Source organism: Monodelphis domestica, chromosome 2 (assembly GCF_027887165.1).
Source record: "Monodelphis domestica isolate mMonDom1 chromosome 2, mMonDom1.pri, whole genome shotgun sequence".
Taxonomy (NCBI): domain Eukaryota; kingdom Metazoa; phylum Chordata; class Mammalia; order Didelphimorphia; family Didelphidae; genus Monodelphis; species Monodelphis domestica.
Window position 1 is genome coordinate 493518670 of NC_077228.1, and position 16814 is coordinate 493535483.

At 37.3% G+C, this 16814-nt stretch overlaps 2 pseudogenes; both read left to right on the forward strand.

Annotated features, from left to right (window-relative positions):
• The first annotated feature begins 9924 nt into the window (after positions 1-9924).
• On the forward strand, positions 9925-11102 carry LOC100014179 (eukaryotic translation initiation factor 3 subunit H-like; annotated as a pseudogene).
• A 2820-nt stretch (positions 11103-13922) lies between these two features.
• On the forward strand, positions 13923-14945 carry LOC100618146 (olfactory receptor 5V1-like; annotated as a pseudogene).
• The last annotated feature ends 1869 nt before the right edge of the window (positions 14946-16814 follow it).

Sequence of the window (16814 nt, forward strand, 5' to 3'; positions counted from 1 at the left end):
TCATGACGGATGGGGGGAGAACATCAATACACCGGAAGGGTAAAGAGGTTGGAGATAGGAAATACTCAACTCTTATGTGCTTTGAAACTGACCCAAAGAGGGAAGAACAATCCAATCCATTGGGGCAGAGAATAGATAAGTAAAAGGCTATCAAATGGACTTGTGGGGATGGAAGCAGTACAAAGGAGGGAGAGAGTGGGGGGGCATTTCTAAAAATACTACAGGAAAATAAGGGGGGAATAAGAAGGGAGGGGGTAGAAAGGGAAGTAAAATAAGGGTGGGAACTAAGGGAACTGATTATAAACAAACATTGGTGTAGAAGGAAATAGTGAAAGAAGAAAAATCAGGACCAGGCGTAGAAATAAAAATGCTGGGAAATACACAGCTAGTAATCATAACTCTGAATGTGAATGGAATGAACTCACCCATAAAATGTAAGCGAATAGCAGAGTGGATTAGAATCCAAAACCCTACCATATGCTGTTTACAAGAAACACATATGAGGAAGATAGATATGCATAGAGTGAAAGTAAGAGGATGGAGCCAAATCTACTGGGCATCAACTGATAAAAAGAAGGCAGGAGTCGCAATCATGATATCTGACAAAGCCAAAGTAAAAATAAATCTAGTTAAAAGAGATAGGGAAGGTAATTACATCCTGATAAAAGGTAGTATAGACAATGAGGAAATATCTGTACTCAACATGTATGCACCAAATGGCATAGCATCCAAATTTCTAAAGGAGAACCTAGAGGAGTTCAAGGATGAAATAGACAGAAAAACTATACTAGTAGGAGACCTGCACCTTCCTCTATCCAAACTAGATAAATCAAACAAAAAAATAAATAAGAAAGAGGTAAGAGAAGTGAATGAAAGCTTAGAAAAATTAGAGTTAGTAGACATGTGGAGAAAAATAAATAGGGACAAAAAGGAATACACCTTCTTTTCAGCAGCACATGGTACATTCACAAAAATTGACCATGTATTAGGGCATGAAAACATTGCAAATGAGTGCAAAAGGGTAGAAATAATAAACGCAACCTTCTCAGATCATAATGCAATGAAAATAATAATTAGTAAGGGTACATGGAAAGGTAAATAAAAAATTAATTGGAAATTAAACAATACAATTCTCCAAAACTGGTTAGATAAAGAATAAATCATAGAAACAATAACTTCATTGAAGAAAGTGACAATGATGAGACATCCTTTCAAAACCTATGGGGTGCAGCCAAAGCAGTACTCAGGGGGAAATTTATATCCTTGAGTTCATATATTAACAAATTAAGAAGGGCAGAGGTCAATGAATTGGGCATGGAAATTAAAAAACTAGAAAGCAAACAAATTAAAAATCCTCAGATGAAGACTAAATTAGAGATCCTAAAAATCAAAGGAGAAATTAATAAAATTGAAAGTCAAAGAACTATTGATTTAATAAATAAGACTAGAAGCTGGTACTTTAAAAAACAAAAAAGAATAGACAAAGTACTGGTCAATCTAATTTAAAAAAGGAAAGAAGAAAACCAAATTGACTGTATCCAAGATGAAATGGGAGACCTCACCTCCAACGAAGAAGAAATTAAGGCAATCATTAAAAACTACTATGCCCAATTATATGGCAACAAATATAGCAATCTAGGTGAAATGGATGAATACTTACAAAAATATAAATTGCCTAAACTAACAGAGGAAGAAATAAATTACCTAAACAACCCCATATCAGAAAAAGAAATTGAACAAGCCATCAAAGAACTCCCTAAGAAAAAATCCCCAGGTCCAGATGGATTCACAAATGAATTCTATCAAACATTCAAAGAACAACTAATCCCAATATTATACAAACTATTTTTAAACATTATTTTATTTGGTCATTTCCAAACATTATTCATTGTAAATAAAAATCATTTTCTTTTCCTCCCCTCCCCCCCCTCTCCCATAGCCGGTGCATGATTCCACTGGGTATCACATGTGTTCTTGACTCAAATCCATTTCCGTGTTGTTTGTATTTGCTCTAGAGTGTTCATTTAGAGTCTCTCCTCAGTCATAACCCCTCCACCCCTGTAGTCAAGCAGCTGCTTTTCTTCATTGTTTTTACTCTCACAGTTTATCCTCTGCTTGTGGATAGTGTTTTTTAGATTCCTGCAGATTGTTCAGGGACATTGCATTGTCCCTAATGAAGAAGTCCATTACATTCTATTGTACCACAGTGTATCAGTCTCTGTGTATAATGATTTCCTGGTTCTGCTCCTTTCGCTCTGCATCACTTCCTGGAGGTTGTTCCAGACTCCATGGAATTCCTCCACTTTATTATTCTTTTGAGCACAATAGTATTCCATCACCAACATATACCACAATTTGTTCAGCCATTCCCCAATTGAAGGGCATCCCCTCGTTTACCAATTTTTGGCCACCACAAAGAGTGCAGCTATGAATATTTTTGTACAAGTTTTTTTTTTCCTTATTAACTCTTTGGGGTACAAACCCAGCAGTACTATGGCTGGATCAAAGGGTCTTTTATCTTTTATAATTTTATCTTTTTTTAATCTTTTATTGCCCTTTGGGCATAGTTCCAAATTGTCCTCCAGAATGTTTGGATCAATTCACAACTCCACTACAAACTATTTAACAGAATAAGCCAAGAAGGAGTTCTACCAAATTCATTTTACGACACAAACATGGTACTGATCCCAAAGCCAGGCCTGTCAAAAACAGAGAAAGAAAACTATAGACTAATTTCCCTAATGAATATAGATGCAAAACTCTTAAATAGGATCCTAGAAAAAAGACTCCAGCAAGTCGTCATGAGGATTATTCACTATGACCAGGTAGGATTCATACCAGGAATGCAAGGATGGTTCAATATTAGGAAAACCATCCACCTAATTGACCATATCAACAAGCAAACAGACAAAAATCACATGATTATCTCAATAGATGCAGAAAAAGCCTTTGATAAAATACAACACCCATTCATAGTGAAACCACCAGAAAGTAAATGAATAGAAGAACCTTTCCTAAAAATAATAAACAGTATATATCTTAAACCATCAGCAAACATCATCTGCAATGGGGATAAACTAGATGCATTCCCAATAAGATCAGGAGTGAAACAAGGATGCCCATTATCACCCCTATTATTTAACATTGTACTAGAAACACTAGCAGTAGCAATTAGAGAAGGAAAAGAAATAGAAGGTATTAAAATAGGCAATGAGTAGACCAAGCTATCACTCTTTGCAGATGATATGATGGTATACTTAAAGAATCCTAGAGAATCAACCAAAAAGCTAGTCGAAATAATCAACAACTTTAGCAGTTGCAGGTTACAAAATAAACACGCATAAGTCATCAGCATTTCTATCTATCTCCAATCCATCTCAGCAGCAAGAATTAGAAAGAGAAATTCCATTTGCCGAGAAAAACACAGGAACTATGTGAACACAACTACAAAACACTCTCCATACAATTAACTTTTTTACAATTTACTTTTTTACAAAAAAAAAACTTTTTTACTGAATTAGAAAAAACCATAACAAAGTTCATTTGGAAGAACAAAAGATCAAGGATATCCAGGGAAATCATGAAAAAAAATGCAAAGGAAGGAGGACTTGCAGTCCCAGATCTCAAACTATACTATAAAGCAGTGGTTATCAAAACAATTTGGTACTGGCTAAAAGACAGAAAGGAAGATCAGTGGAATAGACTTGGGGTAAATGACTTCAGCAGGACAGACTATGATAAACCCAAAGATCCCAGTTTTGGGGACCAAAACCCACTTTTTGTTAAAAACTGTTGGGAAAATTAGAAGACAGTGTGGGAGAGATTAGGCTTGGACCAACACCTCACACCCTACACCAAGATAAACTCAGAATGGGTGAATGACCTGAATATAAAGAAGGAAACTATAAGCAAATTAGGCAACCACAGAATAGCATGCTTGTCAGATCTTTGGGAAAGGAAAGACTTTAAAACCAAGCAAGAGCTAGAAAAAATCACAAAATAAAGTCAATAATTTTGATTACATCAAATTAAAAAGTTTTTGTACAAATAAAACTAATGTATCCAAAATTGAAGGAAGGCAACAAATTGGAAAACAGTCATCATTACAAAAACATCTGACAAAGGTCTAATTACTCAAATTTATAAAGAGCTAAACCAGTTGTACAAAAAAAATCAAGCCATTCTCCAATTGAAAAATGGGCAAGGGACAGGAATAGACAATTTTCAGTTAAAGAAATCAAAACTATTAATAAGCACATGAAAAAGTGTTCTAAATCTCTTATAATCAGAGAAATGCAAATCAAAACAACTCTGAGGTATCACCTCACACCTAGCAGATTGACTAACATGACAGCAAAGGAGAGTAATGAATGCTGGAGGGAATGTGGCAAAGTTGGGACATTAATGCATTGCTGGTGGAGTTGTGAATTGATACAACCATTCTGGAGGGCAATTTGGAACTATGCCCAAAGGGCAATAAAAGACTGTCTGCCCTTTGATCCAGCCATACCACTGCTGGGTTTGTACCCCAAAGAGATAATAAGGAAAAAGGCATGTACAAAAATATTCATAGCTGCGCTCTTTGTGGTGGCAAAAAAATTGGAAAATGAGGGGATGCCCTTCAATTGGGGAATGGCTGAATAAATTGTGGTATATGTTGGTAATGGAATACTATTGTGCTCAAAGGAATAATAAAGTGGAGGAATTCCATGGGAACTGGAACAACCTCCAGGAATTGATGCAGAGTGAGAGGAGCAGAACCAGGAAAACATTGTACACAGAGACTGATACACTGTGGTACAATAGAATGTAATGGACTTCTCCATTAGTGGCAATGCAATGACCCTTAACAACTCGGAGGAACCTATGAGAAAAACCACTATCCACATCCAGAGGAAACACTGTGGGAGTAAAAATACCAAAGAAAAACAACTGCTTGAATACATGGGTCGAAGGGATATGGCTGGGGATGTAGACTCTAAATGAACATCCTAGTGCAAACAAGAACATGGAAATGGGTTCTGATCAAGGACACAAGCAATACCCAATGAAATTGCGTGTGGGCTGCAGGAAGAGTGGGTGGTGGGGAGGAGGGAAATAATGTGATTATTGTAACCAAGGAATAATGTTCTAAATTGACTAAATAAACTTATTCAAATGGAAAAAAAGTTAAAACAAGTAAGATTAAACTTTAAAGGATGTGGGCACACCTTTTTTCACCATGGAGGGTCCATTTGTTATTATTTACTGGCATACTCCGTTAAACATTGATTGAACTCAACAGGAGTGTTATGAGAATAGGGGAGTACAATAAAAGGCTCAGGAAATGAATTCATCACTAGCCTAATATAGACGAATAACAATAATGATCATAATCATTATCATCAATATTGATATTAATTATTTTCAATGATGATAACTAGTATTTATATAGCCCTTTAAGGTTTATAATCTCAATCTCCCATCTGCCTAAATTGAGAGATGTTCTAGGGTAGGGCAAAACATTCTCTGAATTCCCTAGCAAATAAGGAATGAGAGACAAATCTCAGCCACAATTCAGAGTCTCAAAAATAGAAATTCTCTCTCTCTCTCTCTCTCTCTCTCTCTCTCTCTCTCTCTCTCTCTCTCTCTATCTATCTATCTATCTATATTTCTCTCTCTGTTTTTGTCTCTGTATGTCTCCTCACCCATAGGGTTATCATATAATTTTCAAGAAGACCTGTAAACTAAGTTTTTTCCAGATGGTGCCACAAAGACCTTGCAGATAATACCACAAGAAAAGATTTTTTAAAATCCATCAATGAACCCAATACAGACTTCCATGACATCACCTTAGATGTCCTGGCCTTATAACAAATTGTCCTTGAAAAATCACATAGCCTTAGATAGTCTGCTAGCCTCAAAAGGTACAATATATGTCCCTGAATGTTTCGTCTATATTTTCATACAGTGAAGAAATTGAGAAACAGGCTAATTTTGTACAGAAGTAAATGTAGAAAGTCCAGATTCCAACCTAATGACTGGATTCCCTCCTTTGAGACTACCTCCTGATTTCCAGATCTTAATGGCTGGGAAAAATTTTTTGTCAGAGTTTAGCAATTCCTTTCCTTTATAAGTTTCCATGTTTATGGAACTGAATTCTGTCTTATATCATAATTAACTAAGATATATTAAAACTAGAATAATGGTTAAAATAATGAAAGATACAAAAGAGTAGTTTTCATTGTGCTTGTCTAGAACTTTTTTCCTATTAGAAGAAAATCCATATTCTTTTAATCCAAAAGAAATTCAGTCTGCTGGCTCTCTCTCTCTATGAAATAGATGCAAATCTCTATGCTCCGAACTGTTCTTCACTTTTCAGCACAATTCCAAGAAACTTCTCTGACAAAAGGGAATAAAGTTGCTTTTCCTCCATTGGGTTTTCTTTCTTCCATTTATTATTCCCATTGAGATAGGCAGATGGCCAGTGGATAAAGCACTGGACTTGGCTTGAAGTTAAGATGACCCAAGTTCAAATCTAGATTCAGACACTTCTGTTATGATTAAAATTCTCTGGAGATTGTATCTTAATTTTATAATTATTTATTAAATAGAAAAAAGCAGGCCAGAGAAAGAGAGAAATGCAAACCATATGCTCTTTTAACTGCCTTCTACACGGGCCAGCTGAATCAGCTGCCATACCACATATCCTCTCTAATCCACTGTTCCAAGGGAAGAAAGTGACTTCCTATCCCCTTCACTAATTTATATACATCATGGTGTCCCTTTCCTGAGCCTCCCTGATTGTTGGACTCAGACCTCAGTCCAGGCAAATTGGATCTTCCAGATGCCAGGGGTAACTATGAGATATTTAGACTGGCTGCATAGCAAATATGTAGCACCTTCTAAAATGGTAGACAGGGGGCAGCTGGGTGGCTCAGTGGATTGAGAGTCAGACCTAGAGATAGGAGGTCCTAGGTTCAAATCTGGCCTCAGACACTTCCCAGCTATGTGATCCTGGGCAAGTCACTTGACCCCCATTGCCTAGCCCTTACTGCTCTTCTGCCTTGGAACCAACACACAGTATTGACTCTAAGACGGAAGGTAAGGGTTTAAAAAAATAGAAATAAAATAAAATGGCAGACAAAAGGAGAAAGGATTCCACCAATGGCCTCAGAGAGATATGTCCAGAGTTTCAAGCCTAAAATATTTTTGCTTTTAAAAAAAAAGGTTGTTTGGGGGGCCGAAAAGGGGTTTGGATTAATAGTAACTTTTCACATTCCTCCCTCTGATTCACTGGGAGAGATATATCAGTCTCCCCACCAAATGATATCTATACATTTCAGGATTGTCTCACCAGGATTCAAATAATTCCAAAGGTATTATACACTTTGTTCAGGGTCTAACTATATTTAGGTGCTTCTTTAACATATTAAAAATGATTGCTAGAAATATTGATAAGAAGCCAGTAGGGGGCTTTCCCTTTTTTTGACATAAGAGTCTTACAATCAAAATAAAATATCAGTGTATATGGAGAACTGAAGGAGATGGGTGACCCAACCCTGACAGTTCAGTTGATTACATCCATGGGCTTACTCATGATGTAGTATCTGATTTCTGGGGGCATTTTCTATTGTTGTCATCTTTTTAGGCTGTCTGGAATCATGATGGTTCTTACAGCATTTTCTCTGGCAGAGCTGCTTTCCTGATGCAGGTAAGTCATTGGCAACATCTTTCTCCAAAATTGCTGTAAAAAAAAAAAATCTTAATACAAAGAATCTACAAACCTTTAGGATAGCTTCACATTTTCTAGCTTTCTCTTTGCAGATAAGAGATATCACAGCCTTTCCAATAAGGTACAAAGCCAAGCAAGTCATTTAACATTTGTCTGCTTCAATCTCTTCTTCTATAAAAGGGAGATAGTAAAACACTAACTTTCAGGCTTATTGTGAGGGGAATATGATATCATATTTGTAAACCACTTTGCAGACCTTAAAAGAGCTATATAAATGCTAGCTTTATTGTCATTTCTATTATACGTCTATTCTGAATGTCCTGGCTATTCCCTGCCACTCAGACTTTGCTTACATTGTCCACCTCCCTCCCCCCATGGCTGGATTGTCTTTTTCTCCATCTCTTTGCCTATTTCAATTTTGTTGTTGGTCAATCATTTCAGGTATGTGTAACTCTTCATCACTTTTGGGGACAGCTCGAGGAGAGCCAAGATCCTCCATCCAGTAAAGTTTGGAAAATCTAAAGATCTTCCCAGCAGCAAACCTCTGGGGCAGCCATAGTCCAGCGAAAGCCGGACACATAGCTCATTCCTCACCTGGGGCTTCAACTCCTCCTTCTCTTCCCCTTTTGCTGAAACTGGAATATCCCTTAGATTCAAAGACAGACACTGATACCACCTTAGATTCAAAGACAGACACTGATACCACCAGGTTATATCTAGGACATCCCCAACTCCTGCTCAACCTCATTCCATTATCTCAGCCTTTGTCATGTAGACCCTTGGTATTGTAAGACTATAAAAAGTCCAGAACACATCTCCAATAGGAGACAGTGTCAAACCCTGCACACTGTCCTTCCAGCCAAATTCAACATGATCTCTAAATTAATTAATTTCTCTTTTTATTTCTAAGTTAAGTTATGGAGTCTTTCCTTCTTACAAAGGGGATTATCCATCCCGAAACCTAGAGGGTTCACCTCAAGTCCCCCACAACAGACAGACTAGATTGTAAGTTCCATAAGGACAGTGACCTCTGTTAGTGTCTAGTCTTGTGGGATATAGACAGTAGGCACTTAATCTAATCTAATATTAAATAATAATAAATTTTGTAATAAAATAATAATCAATCTAATAACAAATCTAAAATTTTAAAGCCCCAGAATTATATAGTAAGTAAAACTCAGAAGAATTGGCAAGGAAGTAGGTCTGGAAGAGTCTCAAAGAGATGATTTTCAGGGTCTTTTTGCCACTGAAATGTTCTGTGTGCCTATGACCCTAGGGGAAAACAAAGCCTCATTTCTTGAGGAACTAAGGATGAACTAGTTCAGAGACTCAAGAGAATAACCTCAGGGAATAAAGCCTGCTCTGACCTCTAGGGATTGGCCAGGTTAATAGGAAATAACCTTATTTATAACTTGGAAATCTTTAAGCTGGTGTCCTTCACCTAACATAGGTGAAATCCCTGAGGGGAGGCAAGAAGTGAGAGCAGCCAGCAAAGGAGACTTCTACTATACCCAGAAAGCCCAAATTCTTTCATTCTAGGCATGGAGTCAGTAGCAAGCTGCCAGAGACTGATTCTGCCTCTGTTCTCAATACTAAAACTGGACTATTTCAGTTCTTTGTTCATGAAATCCATTTTCTTCCCATTCAAGAAACTATAAGCACTCTTTTGTGTTTTATACTGCTTCATTCACCTATTTTGTATGTTTTTAAGTTTATTTAATTAATTAATTAATTTTGAATGTTTTTCCATGGTTACATGAATCATGTTCTTTCCCAACACCCTCCCATAGCCAATGAGCAATTCCACTGATTTTTTTGTCATTGATGAAGACCTATTTCCATATTGTTGATAATTGCACTAGGGTGATCATTTAGAGTCTACATCCCCAATCATATCCCCATTGACCCATGTGATCAATCAGTTTTTTTTTCTTCTGCATTTCTATTCCCACAGTTCTTTCTCTGGATGTAAATAGTGTTCTTTCTCATAAACACCTCCTAATTGTCCTGGATCATTGTATTGCTGCTAGTAGAGAAGTCCATCACATTCAACTGTGCCATAATGTATCAGTCTCTGTGTATAATGTTCTGGTTCTGCTCCTTTCACTCTGCATCAATTCCTGGAGGTAGTTTCATTTAGCATGGAATTCCTCTAGTTCATTATTTCTTTTGGTACAATAGTATTCCATCATCAACATATACCATAGACTATGATTGTTTTGAAAATAACTAAAGATTATCAAGAAGAAGGACAAGGGAATGGATTTGTCCAGGGAGTACTTTTGATCTGATGACTAAAGACACACCTGAAAATACCAATTGTTTTCGTTTTCTCCATCACACATAAAATGATGCTGATTTTGATGAAGTCCATTATCAAATGGAAATGATGCTCGGTCCTGATCATATGCTAGTGGGTACCAGTCTACATATTATGGCTCTTTTGTCGCTCATGCTCTCCTGGACTCTCAATCCAGTTACCAACATGCAATAGAAGAATCTATAGTTCTCATTTATGATTCCATAACAACTACTCAAGAAAATCTATCATTGATGGCATATGGGCTGACTCCTAAGCTGATAGAAATTAGTAAAGAGAAAGATTTTTCTCCTGAAGCACTGAAAAAGGCAAATATCACCTCTTAGTGCATGTTTAAAGAAGTGCCAATTATAACTAAATTCCCATTTAATCAATATACTAATCTGAAAACTAAAAAAGAAATCAGCTGGGGCAAAGAAACATGAACTGCTCAGTCTAGCCAGCAGTGATCATCTGAGGAAGAGGCTGCAATTGTTGATGGACAGAATGGATGAAATGAACCAAGATATAATTAAATACAACTCCTGCATGTGGAACACCATTAAGAAGCAACAGCAGAAATATCAATATTGGTGCCAATGTCAGCAGGAGAATCTACAGTGCCAGAGCAGAGAAGAACTGACTTTCCCTGAAGAGGACATATCCAAACTCTAAAAACTTCTAGCCATCTGCTAGGATGGATTGTAAAAATGGAGACTTGAATCCAGGACTTCAATCCCCAGAAGTCCTTGCTCCACTTCCCCAGAATGCCTTGTAAACTCACCTGGGCCAAGAGTGAGATGGGGTATTTAACCTGGTTGTAAAAAGGCTCTGCCCTTTTTCCTACTTCTGCTTGGGAGCATACACAGCTCTCCACCTAGCAGGCAAGATGTGAGTAGTCGTGAATAGGCTCTTTGGGCCTAGACACGGGCCTCTCTTACTTGTATTTTCTTTATATTTTAATCTTTACAGGATTCACTGCTTATTGCTGGCCAAATGAACACATACTGCCAGAATATCCAAGAGTTCACTGCACAGAACTTGGGCAAAGTCTTCATGTTGCAGGTTCTCCAAGAATATAACAACTAGAAAGAGGAAACCCATGACCTCTGGTATGGTAAGTTGTTTCCAGATAAGGTGCTGCTATGTATTGTGAGACCACCTGTGGACAGTTCTTTCAAGAACTAGATTTTTCTTTTTTTAAGAACTAGAATTTTCTTAATGAAAATGAGAGTATTCATTTGATATCATGGGGTTTTGGGCAGCAAAATTTTTCTTATGAAAAAAATAAAATTGGTTTTTAACATTCAAAACAACGAGCTCAATGGGCTCTAGAGGAGTAAATTAGAATTTACTTTCTTTAGACAACACAAAAATTCTTTAGATGTAGAGGACAAACCTCAAAGAATCAGAAATACTAGAATTTGAAAAAACCTTGTTCAACCTCCACTATATTTTACGTATAAGGAAACTCATTTAAAGATGACTTGTACTAGGCAATTTGATTGTTAAGTGGAAGGTCTTAGACTAGAATCTCAATCTTCTGTCTCCCCACTCAATGCTCTTCCCACTCCACCATCCTGATTCCATTTATCCTAAAGCATCTATTTCATAGTATATTTCTTTGATTTTAAGTCAAACTAACTAGGTTTGAGTCTGAGCCTTATTATATATATATATACATATATATATATATCATATATATTATTATTGTATATTATTATTATTAATGTATATTATATATACACTTATTATCTGTGTGATCTTGGGCAAGTCACTCATTCTCAGTCTCAGTTTCCTCATTTGGAAAATGAAGGGTTTTGGTTAGTTGACCTCTAAGGTCTCTCCCTTTCTAAATTAGATCCTGTAACTTTTGATAACACTGGTCATTCATTTCCGATCTGGGGGATAATGAATTGAAACGCCGTCTTGGATACTATCACTTCTTCCTAAAAATCTATAGAAATAGCTAGGTGGCATACTAGCTAGAGTGCTAGACCTATAGTCATGAAGACCTGAGTTCAAGTCTGGCCTGACTTTTATTAGCTGTGCAGCCTTTTCTTCTCAAGGTTGCTGGGAAAATCAAATGAAATAATCATTTAAAAAAATATATATATAATATAAGCCCAAAGATTCCCAAAGTGACTAATAAACTTACAGTTAGGCTTACTAAAAAGTGAACCACATTGCAGTTTTATTTTGTAAATATATACAGGGTCAATTGTAGGCAAAATTTGCCACAGGAGCAAAGTTTTTAGTTCACTTCCCTTATTTCTCTTTTTGCTTCCCCTCCTACTTTCTGCTCTGGTGACTACTTCCATAGTCTTGGAACACCACCCCCTTTTCCCCATCCCTTAGTGTTTGACACACTTCCCCTTCTGAAAATGAATTGAAGACACTAGAGATGTTTAGCTTTGAGAAGATATTTAGTGGAGGACATCATAATGTAAAGGGAGATTATGTGTTGGCTCTTTTCCTCATGCTTCCTTAATGTCAACCAATGCCACCCAATGATATCATATTGGGGCCCCATCCACTGGGACTCAGGGAGGTTGTAGTCTTCCTGAGGGAGCTAAGTAGCCAGTAAAGTGCTGAGCCTGGAGTCAGGTGGACCTGGGTCTACCTCAAATGTTTAGTAGCTGTGTGACCTTAGGGTAACAGGAAGGACTCAAAAATGAAGTATGATTAGATTGTCCTAATTTTTTTTTTGTATTAGTATCTCTATTGCCTGGCACATGGTAGACACTTAAATGTTTATTGACTGGCCAAAAGAATATCACACCCACACAGCTTTGTATGAAATTAGTTATGACCATGAAAAATATGGTTTTCAAGACTGTGAATTGCCAAAACTGTAAAAAATCATTTTAGTGTCTTGATTTTTATCAAAAATAAGTGGTTGCCATGGAAAAATTCCCAAATATGAAATACCCAAGTCAGCTGGGTTTTATGGAGACTTTAATTAATACAAATGAAGGAATTAAGGGAAAGGAGAGAGTAGAGTAGAGAGTAATAGAAAATAGTAGGAAAGGCCTAGGTCAAATGGCCTTGGCCTGAGTCTTAAGAGAGACTAGTCAGTCCTTAATCACTCACCACAAGATCGTTCCAAGCAAGCTCCAGTGTTCAGAGAGACCCTCCAATTCAGCTTCCAAACTCAACTACGTTCAGAGAGAGACCAGCTCCTTTTAAAGAGAAATTTCTCTTATGTCACCTCCCCTAAATTTTCACATTTACCAATCACAGTAGATGTTTTCCCCAGGACTGACCACTCTTAGTTCACATCTTCTTTTGTTATCAACTTCTCTGGGTATACTAAAACTTCACACCTCTTTTGTTAAGCTTGCCTTTTGTAAGTTGCTTGACTTTTTAGTGATTATTTAATCTTTATAGGTACTTAGTACCCTTTTATATTAGATCTAAAAATAGACCTGGCTTAAGGTTTTAGCTTCACTATAAGTATGAGTTGGGGATTTTTCATTGTTCAGTAAGGAGTTTACAACTTTATCTTCCCCTAAAGTATGCCTAAGTATGGGTGGAGTAATGTTAAAATTCCCAATAGATTCCTGATCAAGTACCTCCATTGTTTAAAATGGGGAATAGCTTAACCAAATCTTCTAAAGTATAGTCTGAGCAATTTTAAGATTCACATAGTCAGTCCATCACTGAACTCAGTGCAGAGGGATCAGTGAATATCATTGAAGTGATCCAGTAGCACAGAACTCCAAATTCAAGAGTTGAAGATTCCTATTAAGCCCAGGTTTCTCCCTTGGGTGGCTATCCTTTAGGATTCACAGGAGTATATGTTTGCCCATTCTTGTCCTTCCTGTGACTCTCTCTAAAGGTTCTGGGTAAATGATATCCATGATATCCATGTTCCCATGCATATCAGTAGCCAGTAGTGTAGTCAAGATGGGGTGAGGTAGAAGATGGAATAACTCTTTCTTTCCCCAAATATTTAAATCTTTTCTTTTCACTGCAGCAGTGAAGTATGTTAAAGAATGAAGAAACCAAACAGTTGTCACTGAATTTGTCTTCTGGGGTTTTCCAGTCACTCCAAACTATAGGGATTGTTCTTCCTGATATTTTTACTTGTATACCTGGTAATGCTTTTGGATAATCTTCTTATAAAAACAGCAATCAGAATCAATTCTGTTCTTCATACTCCTATGAATTATTTCCTCTGTTACTTCTCATTTTTTTAAACTCATGAATTTGGAGTTCTCTGCTACAGAACTGACTCCTTGATATTCACTGACTTTTTTTTCTGCTATATCTCCAACACTATCCCCATCATGCTGGTGAACTTCTTCTGAGAGAAGAAGACCATTGCCTATGAAGACTGCCTGTCCCAGATCTTCTTCCTTGTTACTTTTGCAAGCTATGGCTCATGACAGATTCATAGCCATTTGCCATCCATTATGCTACCCAGTTCTCATAAGCAAGAGGATCTGTGCTTACTCAGCAGCTGAGTCCTGGATGTGTGGTTTAGTGAGTTCAGTGGCACACTCGGGGCTCACAAAAACTCTCACTTTCAGTGGTTCTAACTAGATCAGCCATTTTCTCTGTGACATCCTTCTAATCTTGAAGCTCTCTTGCTCAGACACTTCAGTCAATGAGTTCACACTCTATGTGGCCAGTGCCACCATTGGTCTGAGCCCCTGCCTGTTCACTGCTGTGTCCTATATGCTCATTATCTCTGCCATCCTGAAGATCCAGTCTGCTCAAGGGAGATACAAAGCCTTCTCCACCTGTGCCTCTCACTTCACTGTGGTGGTCATCTTCTTTGGAACTGCCAACTTCAACTATGACCGACCCAACTCAGGCTACTTTCTGGATATGGACATCTTAGTCTCTGTCCTTTTATATATTGTTATTCCCATGCTAAGGCCTATCATCCACTGACTGAGAAACAGGAAGTCAAAGTCGCCTTGAAGAAACCATGTGAAGCATATACTTTAGCTGAGCTGCTAAGTGGCCCAGGGGATAGAGAGCTGGGCCTGTGGTCAGGAAGACTCAATGTGGCCTCAGAAACTTGCTAGCTGTGTGAACCCTTTTCCTGCATCCTTTTTAGGTCTTTCTTTCTATTCTCAGCACCTAGCAGAGGGCACATTGCAACAAACGCTTAGTATGTTTACTGACTCACCAGAAAGGGGGTCCAAAGGCTTCATTCAACTGCCAAAGGGGTCCATGCTGCAAGAAAAGTTGAGAAACTTTTGTCTAGATCAACTTATCTCTTCCTATATAAAGGATACCTAAAGTGGGAATAAAAGGAAAGGTTTGAAGGGGTTCAAACCTAGAAGGTAAAGCAATAGAACATGACTGTGAGCTTCAATTACAAGTTCCTTGAGAGCAAAGATAAAGATTTGTTTTATTTTTGCCTTTCTTTTTATATCTCCAGCCCGTGGCATAGCACCTGGGACATGGTAAGTGATTAATGAAGCAGCAATTTTAATCTGGATGTGTTGGGGAAAAGCAAGGGAATTTCTTAATAATTAAAATTTTCTTAAAGTAGGACGGACTAAATAATTATAATACACAAGAACGTCTGATATATTCATAACCACGACCTCTGTAATATTTACATTCTGGGGAACGTTATGTTTAGACATTATACATTTCAGAGTATTATATTTCTACAATGTCAAGTCTTCTAATGAGTATAATTTCTGTACTTCTCTTTGTCTCTGAAATTAATATATGCCATTAATAAGCTTGTAAGCTTTTGACTTCTTACACGACACTTTTAGATGATTTTTATCCAGTGTCATGTGTCATAAAATGTCATTCAAAATATATTATATAGTTGCCTTCCTACAATTTGGCAGGCACTACATCATCTGTAGAACTAAGGACTCTCCATAAGCCAAATATGACCTCATGGCATCAATGAAGAGTCAAGAGACCCTCCTCAAGAGGCAAAAAGGTAATTGGTCAAAATAAGAGAATCCTGGAAGAGTTCCCAGGTGAACATAACTGACTAAGTTGAATAAGGTAGAATCGCTATGAATAAAGGAATGATTGAATGAATGAAGGAAGGAAAAAGCATTTGTGTCTCACAAGTTTAGAACTGGGTATAAATATTAAAAAGATGATAGTTCCTAATTGAACTACCAAAAAACTTTTTACTGAATTAGAAAAAACCATAACAAAGTTCATTTGGAAGAACAAAAGATCAAGGATATCCAGGGAAATAATGAAAAATGTTAACAGTTCCTGCCCTCAAGAAACTTACATTCTTCAAAGGGAAGACAACACATATAGGTAAGAGGTAGTCAGGAAAAGAGAAGTGGAAAGGGATTGGGGTGGGAAGTGAGTAATTATACATGGGCTAAGGAGATGATAAGATGTCCTGGAGTAGGGGGCAGCTCAGTGGATTGAGAGCCAGGCCTAGAGATAGGAGGTCCTGGGTTCAAGTGTGACCTCAGACACTTCCTAGCTATGTGATCCTGGACAAATCACTTAACCTCTGATGCCTAGTGCTTACCACTCTTCTGCCTTGGAACCAATACACAGTATTGATTCTAAGACAGAAGGTAAAGGTTTTTTAAAAAAGATGGCCTGGAGTAGACAGCTGGATGGCTAGAATACAAGATGTGATATTAAGGTGAAGCATGCCTAGTGTCTGAAGTCAGTTGATATAACAGGTTAAGAGGACTAGTATGAACTATAAGTATTACACTATGAAAAAAAATGAACTAAATGCCTCCAGTGGAAAAAAAGACTTATTTGATTCCATGGAGATCCCAGAACAGCAGCGAGAAACCCCATAATTCTTCAAAAGAAAAATAAAGTGTCATATTG